The 20,496-nt window shown below is 38.0% G+C and overlaps 1 protein-coding gene and 1 long non-coding RNA gene across 7 annotated transcripts in view; one reads left to right on the forward strand and one right to left on the reverse strand.

The window, feature by feature from the left end:
- Positions 1–3,199, reverse strand: part of LOC138147598 (uncharacterized) — a 34,141-nt gene extending 30,942 nt beyond the window's left edge. The window contains exons 1-2 of the long non-coding RNA XR_011164860.1: positions 1,341–3,199; positions 761–908 (exon numbers count right to left, since the gene is read on the reverse strand). This is a non-coding gene — a long non-coding RNA (uncharacterized lncRNA). The remainder of the gene's footprint in view (positions 1–760; positions 909–1,340) is intronic.
- ANKRD44 (ankyrin repeat domain 44) overlaps positions 1–20,496 on the forward strand; it is a 366,132-nt gene that overhangs the window by 276,747 nt on the left and 68,889 nt on the right. The window lies entirely within an intron of this gene.

Genomic DNA, 20,496 nt, shown 5'->3' on the forward strand with positions numbered 1-20,496 from the left:
TGTAATGTAAGCTACTCCTGTTCTCTCAATGGCAGTGAGTTGCTCCACAGTCACAGGCATTGCCATTAGAATAGTCATCCTCTCAGTGACAGTAACAAAAAATAATCATCCTAGACAGGTTGCTTTTTTTTTACAGTAGTTTGCATTCTCACATTCTCCTAGTTTATGTTTTATTTTATTTTTACAGAATTTCAGTGTCTATGAAATTAGATTCTAATTGAAACACAACTTGTAAGTGCTCACTGTGCCAAGCACCAGGGGAAAGATGAAAATTTTAAGGAAAACACTGTCTCTGCCTTCATGGAATTTGGGGTGATCTTGAACAGTTGTCTCTTAAGTGAGGTTCATAGCTTCCTGAGAAGCAATGACTTGACCTTGAGAGATGTGTGATAAACTAATCAGAGGTGAGAAATATACAATATCCAAACATAGGGTTTGTCCCCAATATAATCACCCTATCATCATCATCATCATCATCACAACTTGCATTTATGTATCATTTTAAGGTTTTCTAAGAGTTTGAAAAACACCTCATTTTTTCCCTAACAATAACCCTTAGAGGTAGATTATTCCCGTTTTACAGACAAAGAAACTGTGGCAAACAGAGGTTGAGTGACTTTCTCAGTTACATAGCTAGTAAATGTCCAAGACCAAATTTGAAGTCAGATTTTCCCAACTACAGGTCCAGCATTCTGTCCACTGTTCCAGCTACCTGCCTCTTTCCCCACAATACTTTGATGGCCAGCTTTCTTCTTCCTACCATTTTTTCCCTGGGAAGGACACTTCTGATCTTCTGTAGCATACGTAGAGCCAGATGTCTGCACTCCTTCAGGTCACTGAACTTTTTAAATCACTCTTCTCCAAGAGAGATTTTACCAAGGACCTTTTGTAGCATTCCAGAATGTCATCTATAAATAGGATCATATATTGTTCTGTATTTATATTATTTGTATATGTCATATTACCCTATTAGTATAAGCTCCTCAAAGGCAAAGATTGTCTTATCTAAACTATCTTCTACCCTAGAACTTGTTGTACTTTGTGTTCTGTGCATAGTCAGTACTTGATTAGTTTTTTAAATTTACTTGAAGGAGCAGCATGAAAATCAGAGGCTTCAAAATGATAGCCAAAGTTAGAAGAACCAAGGGAACTGGGGCCACCAGGCCCAAGTCACCAATCTTTCACATAAAGAACAAGTTAGACTCCTAACTTCAACTTCCCATCAATTGTCACTAAATGAATGTAGACTAAATCCAGTAAATCAAAATACATCTCCTTACTTTTACAAAAGTAATGCTAAGGACAAAAAGTCTCTAAGATAGTACAAGAACACCACTTACTGTTGCCAGATGTGATATATCCAGAGGGAAGAGAGAGAAATAATCATAGTAGTTCCTGAAAAAGTCATCCTTATACATAACTAGGGTTTGTCTACTGTTAAAAAAAAAACACATTCCATAACTGTAGGTGTGGATAAAATCACTAGAATTAAATACCAGGAGTCATTTAGCTATTGAAGAAGCTATTTTCTTCATATTTAACCCTGAGGCATTTGGTGACTGGGGAGGAAATAATATATTTTGGGATGAAAACTTTGCAGCATTTTTCCTACAAGAAAAATGTATCATTTTTTTCTAAGGTTGATGCAATAGAGTAATATATTCATACCAACAAACAAAAAGAAACATGTTTTAAATCTTCCTTAAGCCTCCAATGACTCACACTGCCATGTTTTTCAACTAGCTATGACGTAACTGCCCTTGAGGATGAAGGGACAAACCTGTCCCACTGGCAGATAGTCATGTCAATCACAGGTGGACTAGCTCCATCTTTCATAACTTAAAAGCCAACTGGTACTCGAGGCAGTAAGTGAAACATTGTCACAAAGTTTTGACTGTGCCCCGAAACCAGACCTTGATCTTCTGGCATTCTGTCCACTGTTCCACCTACCTGCTTCTTTCCCCACAACACTTCCGGCATTTGCTTACATTGCTTTTCGTCGGAAATCTTGAATTTGTTCCTTCTCTCTACTCCTTTCCTTTACCCCTTTTGTTCATTCAACTTTCTACCTATTTGCCACAATTTATGGACTTGTGGGAATTACCTTGTCAGTTAATTTCCAAAACTACTCACCTCTTATGCTTTGTGGGTTTTCAAAACAGACAGGGGAGTCACCTTTCTCTTCATTAGTTGCTCTTCATTAGTTGTTTGTTGAGGTTCTGAGGCTTAATTGCTCACGATGAAAATTTAACCATTTGCTCTCGCCAGCCTAAGTTAGCTTTAGCACACCTCTTATGATGTCAGTTTGGAAGGAGCTTGTTTTTGCCCATTATGACCTTTATGCTTAGTTCCATGCTCTTTAAAATAATATCATAGAATCATGTTTTGTCAATGCCTTTACTTAATAAAGTCATTGATGTCATGCTTATTAAATTTACAGATTACAAAAAGATAGGAGAAATAGGTAACATGTTGGTTTACCTAGTCAAGATCCAAAAGCCTTCTTAACAACTTAGAATGTTAAGACATATCTAATGAGATTAAATTTCAAAAAGGTAAATGTAAATTCACACTCTTGGTTAAAAAATTCAACTTCCCAAATATAAGATGGAAAAAATGTGTCTAGAAAGCAATTCACTTGAAGAGGTACTATGGATTTTAGTGAACTGCAAGTTCAATATGTGTCAAAGTGCTGGGGCCCTCCAAAAGTTAATTAAATGTCAAGTTGCATTAAGAAAGGCAGTGTCCAAGTGTTGATAATCCCACTGTACTCTGCCTCAGGAAGAATGCATCTGTAGTATTTAGTTTAGCTATTTTAGGATGGATATTGATAAGCTGGGTAACATCTGGAAGAGGGCAAGGATGGTGAAGGACTTTGAGATCATACCATTTGAAGACTAGCTAAAGGATTGGGAATAGGTTAGCCTGGAAAAGAGCACACAAATGGCAGAGGGAGTGAAATTCATGAGAGTTCGCTTTAAGTATCTGAGGGTTCTTTGTGTGGATGAAAGATTGTGTTTGTTCTGCTTGGTCCCAAAAGTTCAGAATTAGGAACAATGGGTTGGAAATACAAAAAGACTAATTTAGGCTTATTGTAAGGACATTCTAACAATTATGCTACCTCAAAAGTGCTTAGTTGAAGGGGTGGCTAGGTGGCGCAGTGAATGGAGCACTGGCCCTGGAGTCAGGAGGACCTGAGTTCAAATATGGCCTGAGACACTTAACAGAAAAAAATAAACTAGCTGTGTGACCTTGGGCAAGTCTCTCAACCCCAGTTGCCCTCCAAAAAAAAAAAAGTGCTTAGTTGAGATGCCATGAAGGAGAGGTAGAAGTTTCCCTGGAGGTCTTCAGGCAAAGTTTGGATGGCCAGTTGTCATGCATGTTATGGAGAAGAATTTTGTTCAAGTATAGTATGGACAAAATGGCGCCTGAGATTCTGACACTTTAAATTCATTCTGGCTATATGATCACTACACACATCTCTCTTATAAAAACAAAGAAGCATAGATTTAGCGTTGAATGGGACCTTAGAGATCTGAATCTAGAAATGAAGAAAGTGAGGCCAAGCAAAGTAAAGTGACTTGCCCAGGATCACACAGTTAGTACCTGTCTAGGACAGACTTCAAACCCTAGTCTTCTTCACACCAAGTTTATCACTCTATCCACCATAGACCTTTCATTTAACAATTTGTCTTAGAATTTAGTAACTACTCTTTTTAAATTAAGCTGCCATAGATTTCAGAATACTTACATCAGCTAGTTTAACTGATGGCAATGTCCCCTGAACATTGTCAGAGAAATATTTAGACATTTTGGTTCTCCAGCTCTCTTTTTTCTTGAATCCATGTTATTGTGCTCCTCTGGCTTTATAACATCATGGTACAATAGCATAAAATTGCTAGGATTATGACTTATCTTACCTGAGCTATGACTTAGGGTAGCTGTGCTCTGATAATGATATAGGGATATATCTAAAGCTGATAAGCAAGTTATCTCCTAATCATAGACAATGCTGTACCATATGTTTTGATACTTGTTAGCTTAGAGTGATCTAAGTAGATTTCTGAGTCCATCTCACAATCTGTGATGGCAGCCCCCTTTCCACTTACTCCACATAATTACTATATGCATACTAATCTGCATATTTTCCAATGTGCTTTCATATACATGATGTCTTTTGAGTCTCCCAACTACCCTGTAATTAGGGAGAAAATGTTATTTTTCTTCATTTAAGAGATGAGACAGCTAAAGCCCAGGATGTTGAGTGACTTGCCCAGGGACCACAAAGTTTGTTGAAGGTGGAATAGTCATGGGCCCTGACTTCTAACCCTGTGTTCTGTCTCCCATTCTTTACATAGAGACCTTGGGAAAATGACTTTACTTCCCTAGAACTCAGTTCCCTCATTTGTAAAAGGAAGCATTTGGACTAGATCAGAGGTTCTCATTGACGATGATAGATAATCCAAGGGGTTTGGCACTAAAAATTCTTCAATGGTGCTTTAAGAAGTAAATAATTTTCACTTTATTTTTGTTTTAAATAAAACTTGAGAAATCACCTAGATGTGGAAGTCAGTTTATGACTGTGTTTGTCTGGTGTTCAACCAAATATTTTTGTTCAAATTTTAGAAGTCCAAGATTGAAATCAAGTTTACATATGATTATGTTAAACATCTTCCAACTTACAATTTATTTCAATAAGATATTATTTATATTCAACAAAATTTGTGAAAATAAAGACATGTTATACGAAGTCTTATAAACAATAGTAAGTATGAGGACTGGATTATTTCTTTAAATTATTTAGAGAATGTCTCACACAAAATGATCATAATCATTTTATAACCGAGAGTTTTATGATATCATATTGAAAGTTTTCATAATTACAGATATAATACTATTTTATATTTTATAATTATACTTATTACAGTACATTTTAATTTGGTACTTTGTAGGTGGAAGTTAGCATTATAGTTATCCTAAGTACTCCTATGAAAGAGATTAAGAGAGGTCTATAGGGAGGATGAGGAATGTAAATTGTTGGTTAGTTTCCAGAACCATCCATATGTTGTGATTTTTTTTTCTTGAGGTAGACAGATAGGAAAGGCACCAGAAATTAGCTCTTTCTTAGTTGGGTTGTGGGAATGATTGAGAAAGTATGACATATTTTGTAACCCTGTTATGTATACTTTCCCTTTGACTCCCATTTCCTGGGCTAGATTTTCATTTTGAAGGTAAAATGATTTCAAAGAGAAGTCCAGATAAACTCATATATTTATTCAAGAAATATTGATTTACTATGTGGAGACAGGTAAGTGGTGTAAGAGATAGAGTGCTGGACTTGGATTGAAGAAGACTTGAGTTAAAATCCTGCCTCAGACACTCACTAGCTATGTCACCTTGGGCAAGTCACTTAACCTCTTTCAGGTCCACTTTCCTCACATTTAATATGGAATAATAATATAAACCACCTCAAAGTTGTGGATCAAATGAGATAATATATGTAATGAGATTGATATGTAAAATGCCATTCAAACTTTGAAGTACTATATTATTATTTTTAGAAAGTAAATACATCAGGGCAGCTAGGTGGCACAGTGAATAGAGCACTGGCCCTGGAGTCAGGAGGACCTGAGTTCAAATCCGGCCTCAGACACTTACACACACACACACACACACACAACTAGCTATGTGACCTTGAGCAAGTCACTTAACCCCAATTGCCCTCTGGGGAAAAAAAAGAAAGTAAATACATATTACTTAAAACCACTGAGTCTGTAAAATTCTGGATATTAAATACCCATGGAATTATTAATTCACTCAATATTTAACAAACATCTATTAAACTCCTCCTATGTGCAATTCACTGAGCTAGGCACTGAGGGAGACACACTTCTTACCCTCCAAAGCTTATGTCTATTAGGAGGTGGTCAACAAATATGCAGCTAAATATGGTATAAACTAGATTATGGTTAGTACTTAGATGGAATATAATGGGTGCCTTTTCTCCCTATGCCCCCACCTCTTCTGCTTCCTTTTGCATATTTTCTTCCCCCATTAGATTGTAAGTTCCCAGAGGTCCCAGCTACCCTTGCTTTTCCTAGTTGTATCTCCATTGCTTAGCACATTTCCCTGCACATTTTTGTTTTGTTTTGTTCAGTCATTTCAGTCATCCGTTTGTTACCCTATTTAGGATTTTTTTGGGGGCCTTTTTGGAGGGCAATTGGGGTTAAGTAAGTTGCCCAACGTTACACAGCTAGTTTTTTTGTATGTGTGTGGGTGTTAAGTGTCTGAGGCCGGAACCGAACTGGGGTCCTCCTGACTCTGGGGCCGGCGCTTTACTATTTAGTATTTTTTTAACAAAGACTCTGAAGTGGTTTGCCATTTTCTTCTCCAGTTCATTTTACAGATGAGAAAAATGAGACTAACAAGGTTAAGTGATTTGCCCAGGGTCACACAGCTAGTAAGTGTCAAGCCCTGTGCTGTGTTCCCTGTGCCATCTAGCTGTTCTATATCCCCCCACCCCCAATGTACCTATATGATAAATTTTTATCTAATTGAATTAAATTGACTATAAGGAACATCTCTGAGCTTAAGTTTTCCTGCTGTAAAATGAGGGAACTAAACAAAATGACTTTTAAGGAGACTTCCAGCTATAGATCTGTGATCCTTCGATCTCCTTTTAAACTTTCCTCTAATAATGTGCTTTTGATATGTTTGTATATTTTTCTCTGAGAATTGTGTTCTAGTGAAGTTACAGTGTAACATAGGTTTGAAATTTTATGTATTTTAAAACTCTATTTTAACATTTCCAAGCATTAGTTGTAATATACTAAACTACAACTTATTAAAAGTTAAATTAACTTTGGATTTGTGAGCATTATTCTGGGTATGGATCATAGCATAGAATCAAAACTCTAGTATTAGGTTTTGGGTTCCTAGGATATATCTTTTTTTTTTTTTTTTTTGCTTTTTGGAGGGCAATTGGCGTTAAGTGACTTGCCCAAAGTCACACGGCTAGTGTGTCAAGTGTCTGAGGTCGGATTTGAACTCAGGTCCTCCTGACTCCAGGGCCGGTGCTCTATTCACTGTGCCACCTAGCGGCCCCTAGGATATATCTTTCTTTGTATTCAGGTAACCCAAATCTGGACAGAGTCCAGGGCATGGAGTCAGGAAGACTAATCTTCCTGAGTTCAAATCTGGCCTCAGATGCTTACTAGCTATGTGACCCTGGACACTTAGCCCTGCTTGCCTTAGTTTCCTCATCTGTAAAATGAGCTGGAGAAGGAAATGGCAAACCACTCCAGTATCTCTGCCAAGAAAACCCCAAATGGGGTCACAAAGAGTAGGGCACAACTGAAACAATGACTGAACGAGAACAACCCAAGTATATCCTAGGCCAGAGTGCTCACAAAGATATATCTTATGGTGGACACTTTGCTGTCTCTGTCATCAAGTGCAGGAGGTGACATTTTGTTTTCAAGTCTGACCCTGTTAGTATTTATTCAAATATGTGTGGGACTAGAAAAATGCTAACCAGGAGACCTATAAATGGTCAGGGCAATATTATTCACATGGCATTCCCTGAACACTAATCAGGAAAGTGCCACATAAGACTTAGTGTTCCTGCCCAGAGAGTCAACAATCTAGAATGTAATTTGTCCCTTAAGGAAAAGTGTAGTTCAATAGCTAAAAAGAAAAGGAAAGCATCTAGACTATATCCATCAAGGACTTCCACTCCAGAAATGAATATTGAATAATTCCAAATAACTCTGATAATATAATCAAACAGGTTTTTTTTTAATTGCATAACTTCAATGACTAAAATGGAAAGGCAAAAGTATAATATTGATTTGCACTATTGATTTTTATTAGGGATCCCACTGCTATGGAATGGTATTTTCTCTATGTTCTAGAAAGGAAAAACCAAAGGAAATTCTTTGATTTGAGTGCTAGGATTGAGAATTTTTACTCCCTAGTAAAATTTTTAAACCAGAGGTCCAACAGTGAACTGTTCTCTTTTACTGAAACAATCTCTGTGTGTGTTTATGAAGTATTGTACATCACATTTTTTTCCCTTTTTGCTCCCATGTATGTGGTAATATTTTAGAGATGAACATGGCAAATAAAAATTGGTATAATTTTGTTTTAAGCATTAAGCAAATGAACATAAGCAAATTAAGATGGGGAAAGTATTTTTTTTTGATGTTTAAAGATGGACGTGGTAATTGATGAAAATAAAGTATAATATATAAAAGTTGTCTTTTTTAAAAAAAAAGAGAGAGAAACAAAATGTTCCATTATTCATATTGAAAACCTGTGGCTAAATGAGGGGGAATGTCATAAGTAATTTTAACTTTTCTAAATCATATCAGAGAAAGTATTTCACCCTTGGTATGTGAAGGAAAAGTTCCTTATCCTTATCCTTGCAAGTTTTGAGTCAGATGGGCCCCATACTCAGGAGAGACTGAAGGTGGAGGTACAGAGACTTCAGAGATAGTACTCGACTAATCTGAACATCAGGCATGGAATCTGGAAATGGGATTCCAGAGTTGAATGCAAGCACAATGTCAGATTTCTATGGAGCTGGGCACACTTCAAGGTTTCACAGAAAAGGCTACTGTGTCAATACCTTTTCTTGTTTGCTTTCGCATAATCCATATCTAATTCTGTGTCTGGTAGTGAGATGAGAGAATCACTGCCAGAAGTCAGTGTAATCCATTTATCTCCTCTGAGTTTGTCTTCATTTCATCATCCTGTCATTTGTGTGAATGTGAGAGAACAGTGCCAAACCCAAAATGGATTGGATTTAGTGAGGGTTATAGAGTAATTGATAGGTTATTAATGAATAAGGAAGATCCTTTGACTTGGTTTGATAAAGAGGTACCTTATTTTTTAAATAAGGGAAAGAGAGCATTGTTTTTCTCTATGGCTTCTTTCCTTTCTAGTGACATTTTGTATTGCCTGCCAAATGGGAAGGGCTGCAGAATAGTAAGTGACATAATACATTAGAGCAAAAAGGGATGAAGTGGTTGCTGCAGCTACACCACATTCCTGAATTCCGTCACCATCTGTGACCAGCCATTCATAAAAGATTAAATGTAAGGCAGACACATAGCTGAATAAATGTGTGTCAGTCTCTCCCATCTGCTTTCATTTTGCTTGAAATAATAACAGCTTTCCATACATGCTTATTTAAATTTGTACTGATTCTTTTAATATTCATTAGCCAGAAGTAGTCATTGCAGTCATTAGGTAGGTACAGTTTCAGAATCCCACCAAGATTAGCATCATTGAATTATTATGAATTTTCTTAAAAGCTATATTTTTCGTTGAACTTGCCTATTATCATAAAATATTAATTGATGTTCAGAGTGTGAAATTTAAACTATAATTTCACATTAAAATTGTGTCCAAAGGGCCATTTAAATACTTGGGATTGGCAAGGTCTGCTTTGTGTAGATTGAGAACAAGTTAAAAAAAAGCCTTACTGCAAGCAGTGAAATTTTTCATTGGTTTATGAAAATTAATGATTCTTTTTATTCACATCTATTATCTTCTTTGTTCTCTTTCTCGGCTTCTTTCTCTCCTCTCTCCCCCTACCACTACCACCAAAAAAATCTGCTTTAGGCAAATAAATTCCACCTTCAGCTGAGGCAGAAAGTGAATTAGTGTGACAATAATATGATTGAGGGTGGCCAGGGAACATCATTTGGCTGAAAAATCACATTTGATGGAAAAAGGCAAATTTAGAGCCGTCTTTTTCACTTAAAGGAGGCAGGCACTCTATAGTTCTGTGGAAGCATGGAATGAAATTTATTCTCTCCAGGAAAGCAAAAAGAATGATACACTTAACACAGCCTAGCTAACATAGTAGATCTGATTCAGGCTAATACCTAGAACCTGGAAATATTTATTTCACCCATCTCTCCCCATGCTGCATCTTAAACCCAATTTATTCCTCTTCAGTTGTCAGTGGGGATTGAAAATCATCCTTTGTATAAATAACATTTCATTGACTCAGGGGCATCCATAATAGGATACTAGGGCCAAGGTAACTCACATGGTATCATCCCTTCCATCAGCCCTAATATTTTTATAGAGGTAAAATCTGATTAAAATGAACATCTAGGGCATAGGAGCAATAGTAGCAGAAAGAAGTTTTGCAGGGGGAAAGCATCAACCAACCAAAGAGGAGATGTCACAGAAATGTCACATGCCTAAGGGGCATGTGTAGAAGACAAGGGGAGATGTTAGTTGTTGCTGGGGCAACAGTTCTCCCAGAGAAGGAGCTTCATGAGGTTTCTATACTGGTTATATATAGGGCATTTTAAGATTTAGAGATTCCCCCAGTCCAGCTCCTCATTTTGATAGATGAGAAAACTGAGGTCCTACAAAGGGAAATGCCTCGCTCAAGAAAACATATCTAGTAAGTGACACACATACCTCTTAGCTGCCTCTTAAAGACTATATTGTCTTTTATAGTACCTACTGGGGCTGTACTTTCCCTTATTTAAAAAAAATAATTTATTTTATTTTTAATTTATGAAATAAAATAAGCATTTCCACAACATAGTTGAATAAAAAGACGATTGCACAGACACTTAGCACCCACCCAGAAACACCTGGCTGTGTAACCTTGAGCAAGTTACTTAACCCCAATTGCTTAGGGGCGGCCAGGTGGCTCAGCGAGTAAGAGCACTGGCTCTAGTGTCGGGATGACCTGGATCAAATCTGGGCTCAGATACTCAGCACCACACCCAGAAATAACTGGCCGTGTAACCTTGAGCAAGTTACTTAACCCCAATTGCTTAAAAAAAAAAAAAGATGATTTCATGTGAAACTGCAAATCTATTATGGACAACTTGCTATTCCTTTTAAATATATAATAAAGTTGTCATGTAAAATCATTCTATACATACTTCTATTTATCAGTTCTTTCTCTAGAAGACACTATCTGCATGCATGTGCACACACACACTTGTGTCTCCTAGTACCCATGCGGGAGGGGGAGGGGGAGAAATGACTTTGTACAGCTCCTCCTCACTTAAATCCAATGCACTCAACAGTTAAGCCATCACCCTTGTGATGTTGGTCCTCTTAGAGAAGGACAGACAACAATAATGACAACAATGTGGTGTGGTAGAGAAAATGTTGACTGTAGGGGTGAATCCTGCCTACACTGCTTATCACCTCTGAGACCCTGGGAGAAGCATTTGACCTTTCTAGGCCGCATGTAAAATATAGTGTTGGATCTTTTAAGATCTGTAAGATTCCATCTAGTTCTGATCCCATTAAATAGGGGTCCTTCAGTCAGTATTAGAGAGGGAAGGAAGATTCTCAAAGACAGACCCATCTTTCTCAGCATTTTGTCCTTGGCCATCTCTGCCCACATATGTACCCCAGTCATACTTGCTTTAACAAAATGTGAAAATCATGGATTATTTGGAGCTGTGTTTACATGCCACCAACCACTCCTTACGTGCATTCCTTCCATTGTTTCCTTTCAGAAGCATACTGCTTTACACTTGTTCATTGTTTTATGGACTCCTTATTTCTCACTATTTATCCAGCCTACCCAAGTTATTTTGACTTCTAATACTATTTTCCACAATGATGACACACTACTTGTTGCCATTTCAGTTATTTATCACTTAGTGAAATATTACTGGGGCAGCTAGCTAGTGCCTGAAGTCAGGAAGACATGAGTTCAGACACTTACTGGCTGTGTGACCCTAAGCAAGTCACTTAGCCTTGTTTGCCTTATTTCTTCATCTGTAAAAATGATCTGGGGAAGGAGATGGTAAACCACTTAAGTATCGATTCCGAGAAAATCTCCCTAAAAGAGGTCACAAAGAGTCAGACATGACCGAAACAACTGAATAACAATGAAATTATTTCAACGGAGGACAAAGTAAATCCCTAATTGAGTAAGTTCCTAGATTTGGCCCTGTTTTGGGTAGAAATGTAGATTATGGACAGGGGAATATATTTTAATTGAGCTTAAGAAAGGGACAGTGTGGTACAGTGGATAGATAGAGAGCTTTCCCTGGAGTCAGGGCATCCTGGGTTCAAGTTCCTCTCTGGTAGTGATTGTGTGACACTGGATAAATCTCTCTCAGTGCCTCTCAGTATCATAGGCAACTCCCTAAGACTATAAGTTGCAGGCTAAGTCATGCTCTACATTGGTAGAGGAAATTTCCTCACTGGAACTCCCAACAGCCATGAAATCACTGACCTGGACCAAAAAAACAAATAAGCAGAGATTAAGTCCAAGGGACCTTATATGCCAACTTGTTATGATAATGAAACTTCAAATTTCTATAGTAGTTCTCTAAGAAATCTAATAGCTTCCAAGAACATGACCTTTTCTATAGATGGATTAGCCCAGGGAAGTAAAATAATTTGGGGTTTCTGACTTCTAACAAATGTTCTACCATTTTAACTTTGTTTATCTATTGTCCTTATTCTTTCTTTAAAAAAATGGTTTGTTGTTGTCCAGTGGTGTTTCAATCTTTGTGACCCCATTTGGTGTTTTCTTTGCAAGGATACTGGAGTGGTTTGCCATTTCCTTCTCCAGTTCATATTATAGATGAGGAAACTGAGCCAACAGTGCCCAGGGTCACACAGTTAGTGTCTGAGGCCAGATCAAGAAAAGGAGTCTTCCTGACTTCAAGCCCTGCAGTCTATCCACTGAGCTGCTCTACCTCCCCCCCCCATCCCTCAAATTATGCTTATAAGTAAATTTAGGAAGATGGAAGGAAGAAAAACCTAAGGATGAAGATTCAGACCTGAGTTCAGATGGCAAATATCCATCATCTGCTCCCCAACTCAGAAGAACTTTTCTCTATTAAATATGAAGCAAATAAATTTAATTCATTGGGAGTGAAGAGGCTTTTTTCCTTAGGAAAATTAGCCTGTAATATTGAGGGGAGGGACTTATGAAGGATTGATATAATCACTAGTATGTGTAACTACTTTAAATTCCAAAGATTATTTCATAAGAAAACTAAGGAAGAAGCCCATTTTTTTCCCTCCTGCACTAATAGGAGTGACTATTTTCTGGAGTGGTATACGTTGATTACTCAAGTCTCCCTTTTCAGCTCCAAAATTCCATAATCTGTGCTTCCCACATGGTTGTTCCTTTTTGATGTGACTCTCATGACCTATTTATTAAAAACTAGTAATACACTGCCTGCTTACAAGACAAATCGATCATAGGGACTGACCTAGACAGAACAGAATAGTGGATAGAACCTAGCCTTGGAGACAGGATGACCTGTATTCAAATCCCATCTTAATACTTAATAACTGTGATGCTCAGCAAGTCATTTAATCTCCCAAGACTTCAATATCCCCATCTATCAAATAGAGGGATTGGGCTTAATGATCATTGAAGTCCCTTCCAATTCTAATCTGTAATTCTATGAATTTAGTCCTTTCTTGATGGCTAGACATGTGGACAGACATATATGAACTGGCAAAATCCAAAAAAAGGAAGTGGACAAGTTGGATTGAAAGGATAACTTAAATTTTCTGTCTCTGCAGTTACTATGTTGTTTAGCTTCTGTTTGGATTTTGTTGGAAGGGAAAATTTGACTTGAAGGGAAATTATTTTGGTGCCAAAAATGGCATAAACAAAATTCCTTGTCATTTCTCTTTGAGAAAGACAATCGAGGGCAAGCCTCATTCAGAAGTACAAAAGACAGATTGATAGATATAGCAAGATCGTTTCCAGTTATGTAAACTGATGAAGAATTGTGGTGATGGGAAATAGGAGGTAGGGCTTCTTTGCTGCAATCCTGTAAGTGCATGGTTTGGTTTACAGGTGCTGTGGGGTTAGATTGGCTTGGGTACCTTAGCTATTACATATGTGGTGACCATCAATCAAAGGTTTCCTCTCCAGAAATGAAGTTGAGTCAACAAGCATTTATCAAGTACTTACTACTTACCAGGCATTGTGTTAAGTGCTAGGAAATACAAGGAAAAAAGAAAGGTAGTCCCTCAAGTTCTCAAGGAGCTTATAGTCCAATGGTAGAAAACAACACATAAAAGGAAGCTGTAAATCTGGAGGATAGCAGAGAAAAAAAGGGGCCCCAAGTGGGAACGTGGTGGTTAAGTCCACAAAGTCAGCAGTGGAGCTGGGAAAGGATTAAAGAAGAGCTAGCCTGGGCCCTTTTGTAAAATAGAGATTCTGTGAGGAACCTAACAATGGGGCTCTGCATGGAACTGGTGGGTCAAAGGCACCTTGCAGGGTAAGGAGCCAGCTGGAACATGGTGGAGAGTCAGGAACAGAGCCAAGAGAGCAAAAAAGGATGCCTAGCCTGGGGCCTTCCTCAAAATGGAAGCTTAAAGAGTAGCTCTTCAAGGAGAAGAGTGGATGACAGAGGTACAGAGAGGAAAATGGGAAAGAGAAAGACCTCTGTACTCTCTTTTGTGGTCACCCTCAATCAATTATGTCAGATTATTGAGTGGGTTGTGGGAGATTTTCTGCTGTGCTCTAACCAGATAATCTGGTCCTGTGGATTCATCCGGGAGCACTTATACCCATTTGCTGCCTGGGAGTTACATAGATGACATGAATATATTATGGATCTGTGATTTCCTCAGCATGGGGATCCCCAGTTGTGGGAATGCCCTCCACTAATGTAGGTCACCTACCAATAACAAACTCTCCCAAAACAGTATAATAGCATCTCCAAAACTCTGACAGACCCCACTTTCCTCAAGGCCACAGCAAATTATTAATTGTATAAACTCCTAGTCATAAGACTCTCCCAGTTCTGGTCTGGTTGCTTTGCTTGTTTGCATCTGTTTCCCATCTGTGAAATGAGGATAATTATACATACCGGAGATTTTATAAATAATTTACTGCGCCTACATAAAAAACATTGACATCTCAAGGGCTTGTGCAAGTAGCATGTTTCACTTTCCTAGAGTAGAAACAAGCATGACCTCGTTCTTTGTTACCTGAGTAATGTCTCCATTAAGGATTTTCTGGTGGTTGCCTTGATATTGGTTCAGTACCTGTGTTGATAAGAAGCATTGAATATAATGCCTTGCCTTATTTTCCCCAGGGGTGGCCACTTTCCTCATGTGAATGACTCAGAAGCATGTTATTGAAATATGTAGAGTGCTTTGCAAGCCTTAAATGTAAAGCATTATTTTTATCACCCTGATCCTGTGTTAGTCCTGTGTCTTCCTGTTTCCTGCTTTTGCTATTTGTTTTTTAAACCCAGTTATTTGGTTCATTTTTTGTGTGAGAGTGGATTTTTTCTTGGCATCCTACATATACTCTGAACCTCCAGTTAGGAGACTGCTTCATTGTGCCAAAATCTCAATATAATGGTTCTAATAAACTTGGCAACTTGTTTCATGACTTTAAATATTGTTTCTATGGAGAAAGGAAGCATAGCATCCTTGCTGAGGTGCTGAATTTGAAGTTGGAAGATCTGGGTTCAAATCTCACTTCTGATTATAGCTCTGTGGCCTTGAATTCTCTGAGTGTCCTTGGTATCATCTGTAAAATGGAGTCAATAATACCTTCAATAAATACCTCATAGGGTTGTTGGAAGGCTCAGATGAGATGTATGTAAAGGCTTTGCTAACATCTAAATGCTATATAAATGTGAGTTATTATCATTGTATCTGGCACATAATATACGTGTTAATAAATGCTTATTACTTGATTGATTGTTGTTTATTAATCTGGCCTAATATAGACAATGATTCTATCTTCATGCCTTCAGGAGGAACAGTCTCTAGAAAGATCTTGAATCTTCTTTCAAGAAGTATTTAACCAAGTTTAACACCCACACCATTTGCTCTGCTTTTTAAAATATGGAGCACAGATTGGTAGTATGACTTTTCATGATAATGCCATTTGCCAAAACATCATTGCTACAAAGTTCAAGCATGCCTAACCCCAGGTTTTTATCAGCTTTGCTTAGAAATATTTAGTGAGTGTAATGGGAATGTAAATTTTCAAGATCTTCTCTGCCCCTAGGCTAAAGCGCACCTAGAGCCTGGGGTGGGAGGCTTGTTTTTCAGTAGATACTTTTTGATTGGCCAGTGGGTCAATAAGGTTGTTACATTCTCTGAGCCAGAAGAAGGCTATATAAGCCCTGATGTGTAGCTTTGTTTTGGGGCTCACTTTGAGAAGTGTTCTGTGATTTGATCAGATGAGACTCTGGGAAGCCGTTGCTGAGAGCCCCCCGGCTTTGAAAAACCCAGATGTTGATTTGGTATGGATGTAATGGTTGCACAGTTTGGAAAACTGTCTACTTGATCTGTTTCTGTCTTGATAATTCTGTCTGTATACTCTGAAGTTCAGGGTGCTGACCTTTTCCCCCTAAACTAGGTAAATGGTACATATTTGACTGATTAAAGTAAGCTTGTTAACCCATTTTGAGTTGCTTTCCTTTATCAAAGCAGATCCAAGAACCTGTGTTGGCAGCAACCCTGGGGACGCTGGGGTGCTTGCCGCTACAGTGAGCTAAATGAAAGTTAAAGACAGGAGGAGGGGAAATTTTTCTATATTATGTAGATGAGAGAATGAGGTACAAGGAGGTGAAATTTCTTAACCAAAGGTAGTTAGAGATGAAACTGTAACTAGAATCTAGGCGGGCCTTGAGGAAATGAGAAATGGAATAACAACATTTTGTTTAGGGAAAAAAAAATTAAAAGGCCTCAAACTTAGGGTACTACCTAGGGGAAAAAAGAACAGGGCAGAATGCTGTTGATCAATAACCATTTATTAAGCACCTACTGTGTGCAAAGCATTGTGCACTGGGAATGCAAAAAGAAACAAAAGACAGTTCCTCCCCTCAAGGAGCTTACAATCTAATGAAGGCTGGCTAAATGAGGTATCAGCAGTTCTAAAAGAGAAATTAAGAGGTGCCAAAGGCGACTGTGCATTTATTTTGCTTTGGGCCAATGCAGACTGGCATTGCCTCTCCTCCCTTCTCTGTCTCTCCTTCTAACATCTAGAACTATTCCAGGGATATACAGTGGGTTTTCAACAAGTATTTGATGATAGTGGTTGTTTTGGACCATCTTGACTATTCCAATAGCATTTTGGCTGTTCTGTCTGTACAGCTTATATTTTATTTGGGGGAAAATACTAAATACTAAAATACTAAGTCATTTCAAGGAATTCATCATAAAAACCCATGTGATTTGTCTTCAAACTTCAGAAATTGTTGGTCATAGGGGCGGCCAGGTGGCTCAGCGAGTAAGAGCACCGGCTCCAGTGTGGGGATGACCTGGATCAAATCTGGACTCAGATACTCCCACAGCACCACACCCAGAAATAACTGGCCGTGTAACCTTGAGCAAGTTACTTAACACTGATTGCTTTAAAAAAAAAAGAAAGAAATTGTTGCTTAGCATTGTTCTCATTTACATTCATCAGAAACTGCTTTTGGCCAAGAGGTGTCTTACCAGTTGTTAACAATTCTAGAGTCTAGAGTAGTTCCCATAGAAAGAACTATTTACCTAGTAAAGGTAGTATCTAGGCCTAATTTCTATTTCAGTACTGGTATGGTTATTTTTCATTATTGGTATTCACCAGTAAATCTTCACTTGCTGGGTGGGAAGTGAAAGGACTTTTCACTATTTAGTATTCCTGTCCCTAATCCCCCCCCCCCCAAACCGAGAGTATTGTCTCCTTCTTCATGCTTCTCACAGCACTTTAGACCTATCTCTGGTACTTATTATACTTTTCTTTGCATCAGAATAATTTGGTTTTTTTGTCTTATTCCCTCATTAGCATTTAAGTTCTCCAAAGATCAGGGTAATCCTCCTTGTTCTTCAAAGACCAATTCAACTGCCATCTTGTTCATAAAGCCATACCTGATTCCCCAAACTAGAAATCATAACTGCTTCATAAATCTCTCCCTCCTCTTCTTTGCTTGACCTCCCTTATTCAAGTCAAATGATGATGTTTTTATTTTTATTACAGTTTTTTGTGTACATATCTCACTAAATTGTACCCTCTCGGAGAGCAGACAATATCTTTTCTTTCCCCTTTTAACATAAAAGCCTACACAGGGTTAATAATAAGACTAATAATTAAGACTAATAATAAGACTGAATAAATCTTTCTCATGTTAAATTGAGCCCTATTGGCATTTGTTGGAATCTAAGGTGTATGCCTCTTTTTCTGGTAGTAACTTCTAGTAGTAACTAGAAGTGTGTAGTGCTTCTATACCATAAATGAGTGCAATGTTGTAATGTAAATGATTCCCACCAATTGAGTTTTTGCTTGTCTGTGTTTTGAGTAACATGCCTTGGCTATTTTTTTTAAGATGCATTAATCAGCTAAGCATGCTGTATGTTCCTTCCCAAATTTTGCAAGACACTTAAAGATGATCAGATTCTTAACCCCTTTTTGAAATTAATTTATTTTAATTTTTGCCTTAACATCTGCCAGAGAGCATAGCCAGGCTTTGCTACTCTTTTCTTTTGTTTGTTAGTTGACCATGGCATTTAGCTTGACCTGTCTGAGTCATTTCACATATTTTAGAGGCATTTTTGTGTAGGTTAAAAACAGCTTCCATATTTTACCAATGAAGCATGGGATTTCAGTGGATTTATGTATTTTATATTAAGTTAGACATGCAACGTAACCATCGGTATAAACTTCTGCAAGTCACTAAGAATGTTAATATTCTCATTTTTCAAATTGGGCCATTAGATTAAATGACTTATGATACTCCTTATTGGAAAATTCTAGGATCCTATGATTGTTTCTGCATGTATGATCTCATCAATTGGGTATTCCCTTTGATGATGCCAATCACTTTTCATCAATGCCTGCCCATTCTGTGCCACTCTTGTTCATGTCCTCCCATAAAGTTTGCTATAGGAGTCCACCTGATGTATAAGAGGGCTTCCTAGTTTTATCCTAACAGTGAGAATGACCCAAGGAAGCACTCTTGGAGCGCATCATCTCTTGCCCTCACCATGTGAATAACCCTTCTTTCCATCTGTTTCCTTGATGACACCTTTCCACTCTTTTTCTTAGAAGTTCCTTGTTGTGTATCTGCAGTGGCCTGCTCAGGCTCTTACTGCTTTCTGTATTCACTTTTAATTTTTCAGAGACTCTTCCATTCCATGCCTCAGTGACAAAGAGCAACCCTAATAGAATGTTTATATTAAAAAGATGGACCTTTGTTTGTTTGGGTTATTAAAGTAGCCTTGCAATTTCCTTAAGGCAGTCTAGTCCATTCTCACCCTCTGGTTCAACTGCAAGCTCAACTTCTCTCTTGGTACTGTTGGTCCTAGATACAGATAATCATTGACATACTCTATAAATTTTCCATCTAAATGCATATCATAATCTGACCATTCAGCACTTTTCATCCTGAGCCTTATCCTTAAACATATCCTATGCATCTAGACTCAAGAGTATTTTTTTGTGACCTCATGCTTTTCTTTTTTCTTTCATCCTATCTAATGGAGTAACAGTCATCCAGCATTCTCCCCTTACCATCTTACCGTCATCTATACCTCCACTGAAACATCGGACTACCCTCTAGATACCATGAGGGCTGAGGGATTTAATCGACTCAGTCTGGGGCTGAACCATCCTAATTTGTTAGTGAATGAGGGTGAAGTCAGATAGTCCACTATATCTAGCCTGGCCAGGCCCTTGATTAACGTTGCATCCAGTTATCTATTTTGTCCATCTTCTTGCCATCCTCCCCAAAACCAAATGCCCACATTGCATCTCTGGTCACCATAATCAAATCAATATTAGTATTGCTTTTGAAAGGGGCATATTAATTAACTCCCCTATGGTTTCATGCATGATCTCTGTGATGAATCACACCAAACACCCTTCACAACCACCAGTCTCTTATGTGTTGTTTCTGCTTATTAGTATGTAAGCCCCTTGAGAGTTAGAAGTGTCTCAATTAAGGGTTTGTATCCTCTAGTTTTTTGGTAGAGAAAGTTCCTTCCTGGGAATCCCTACATCATTGAAATCACAAATCTGATTCCAATTACTCGTTTCCATAGGAAGTACTTACATGCCTTTCATTCATTCACTCATCCTACCACTGTCACTGAGTATACTGGGAAATCTTCTTTTGAAGATGAGTTATGAAAAGGTCTTTGAGAAACTATTTCACAGTCAGTACACTACTCACATTTGCTATATTGGTTCTATATTGGGTGAAACATAGATGCATGCACTTCTAATTTTGACTCAGAGGAGAAATAGCTGTGTAAGTATTTAGATGATGACTGTATGTCAAATTAATGGATATTCCGTATGTGAAATTAATGGATATTGAGAATATATAGACATACATGGATATATACATCCGTATATATGTTTGTATGTATATAGGCAGCTAGATGGCTCAGTCAATAGAGTGCAGGGCCTGAAGTCAGACCCTAAGTTCAAACTTGCCTTAGACCCTGGGCATGTTACTTAACCCTGTTTGCCTCAATTTCCTCATCTGTCAAATGAGCAGGAGAAGGAAATGGCAA

Source organism: Petaurus breviceps, unplaced genomic scaffold, assembly GCF_028583685.1.
Source record: "Petaurus breviceps papuanus isolate PSGF00001 unplaced genomic scaffold, PetGlider_PUasm1.0 90804, whole genome shotgun sequence".
In the NCBI taxonomy this organism is placed as follows: domain Eukaryota; kingdom Metazoa; phylum Chordata; class Mammalia; order Diprotodontia; family Petauridae; genus Petaurus; species Petaurus breviceps.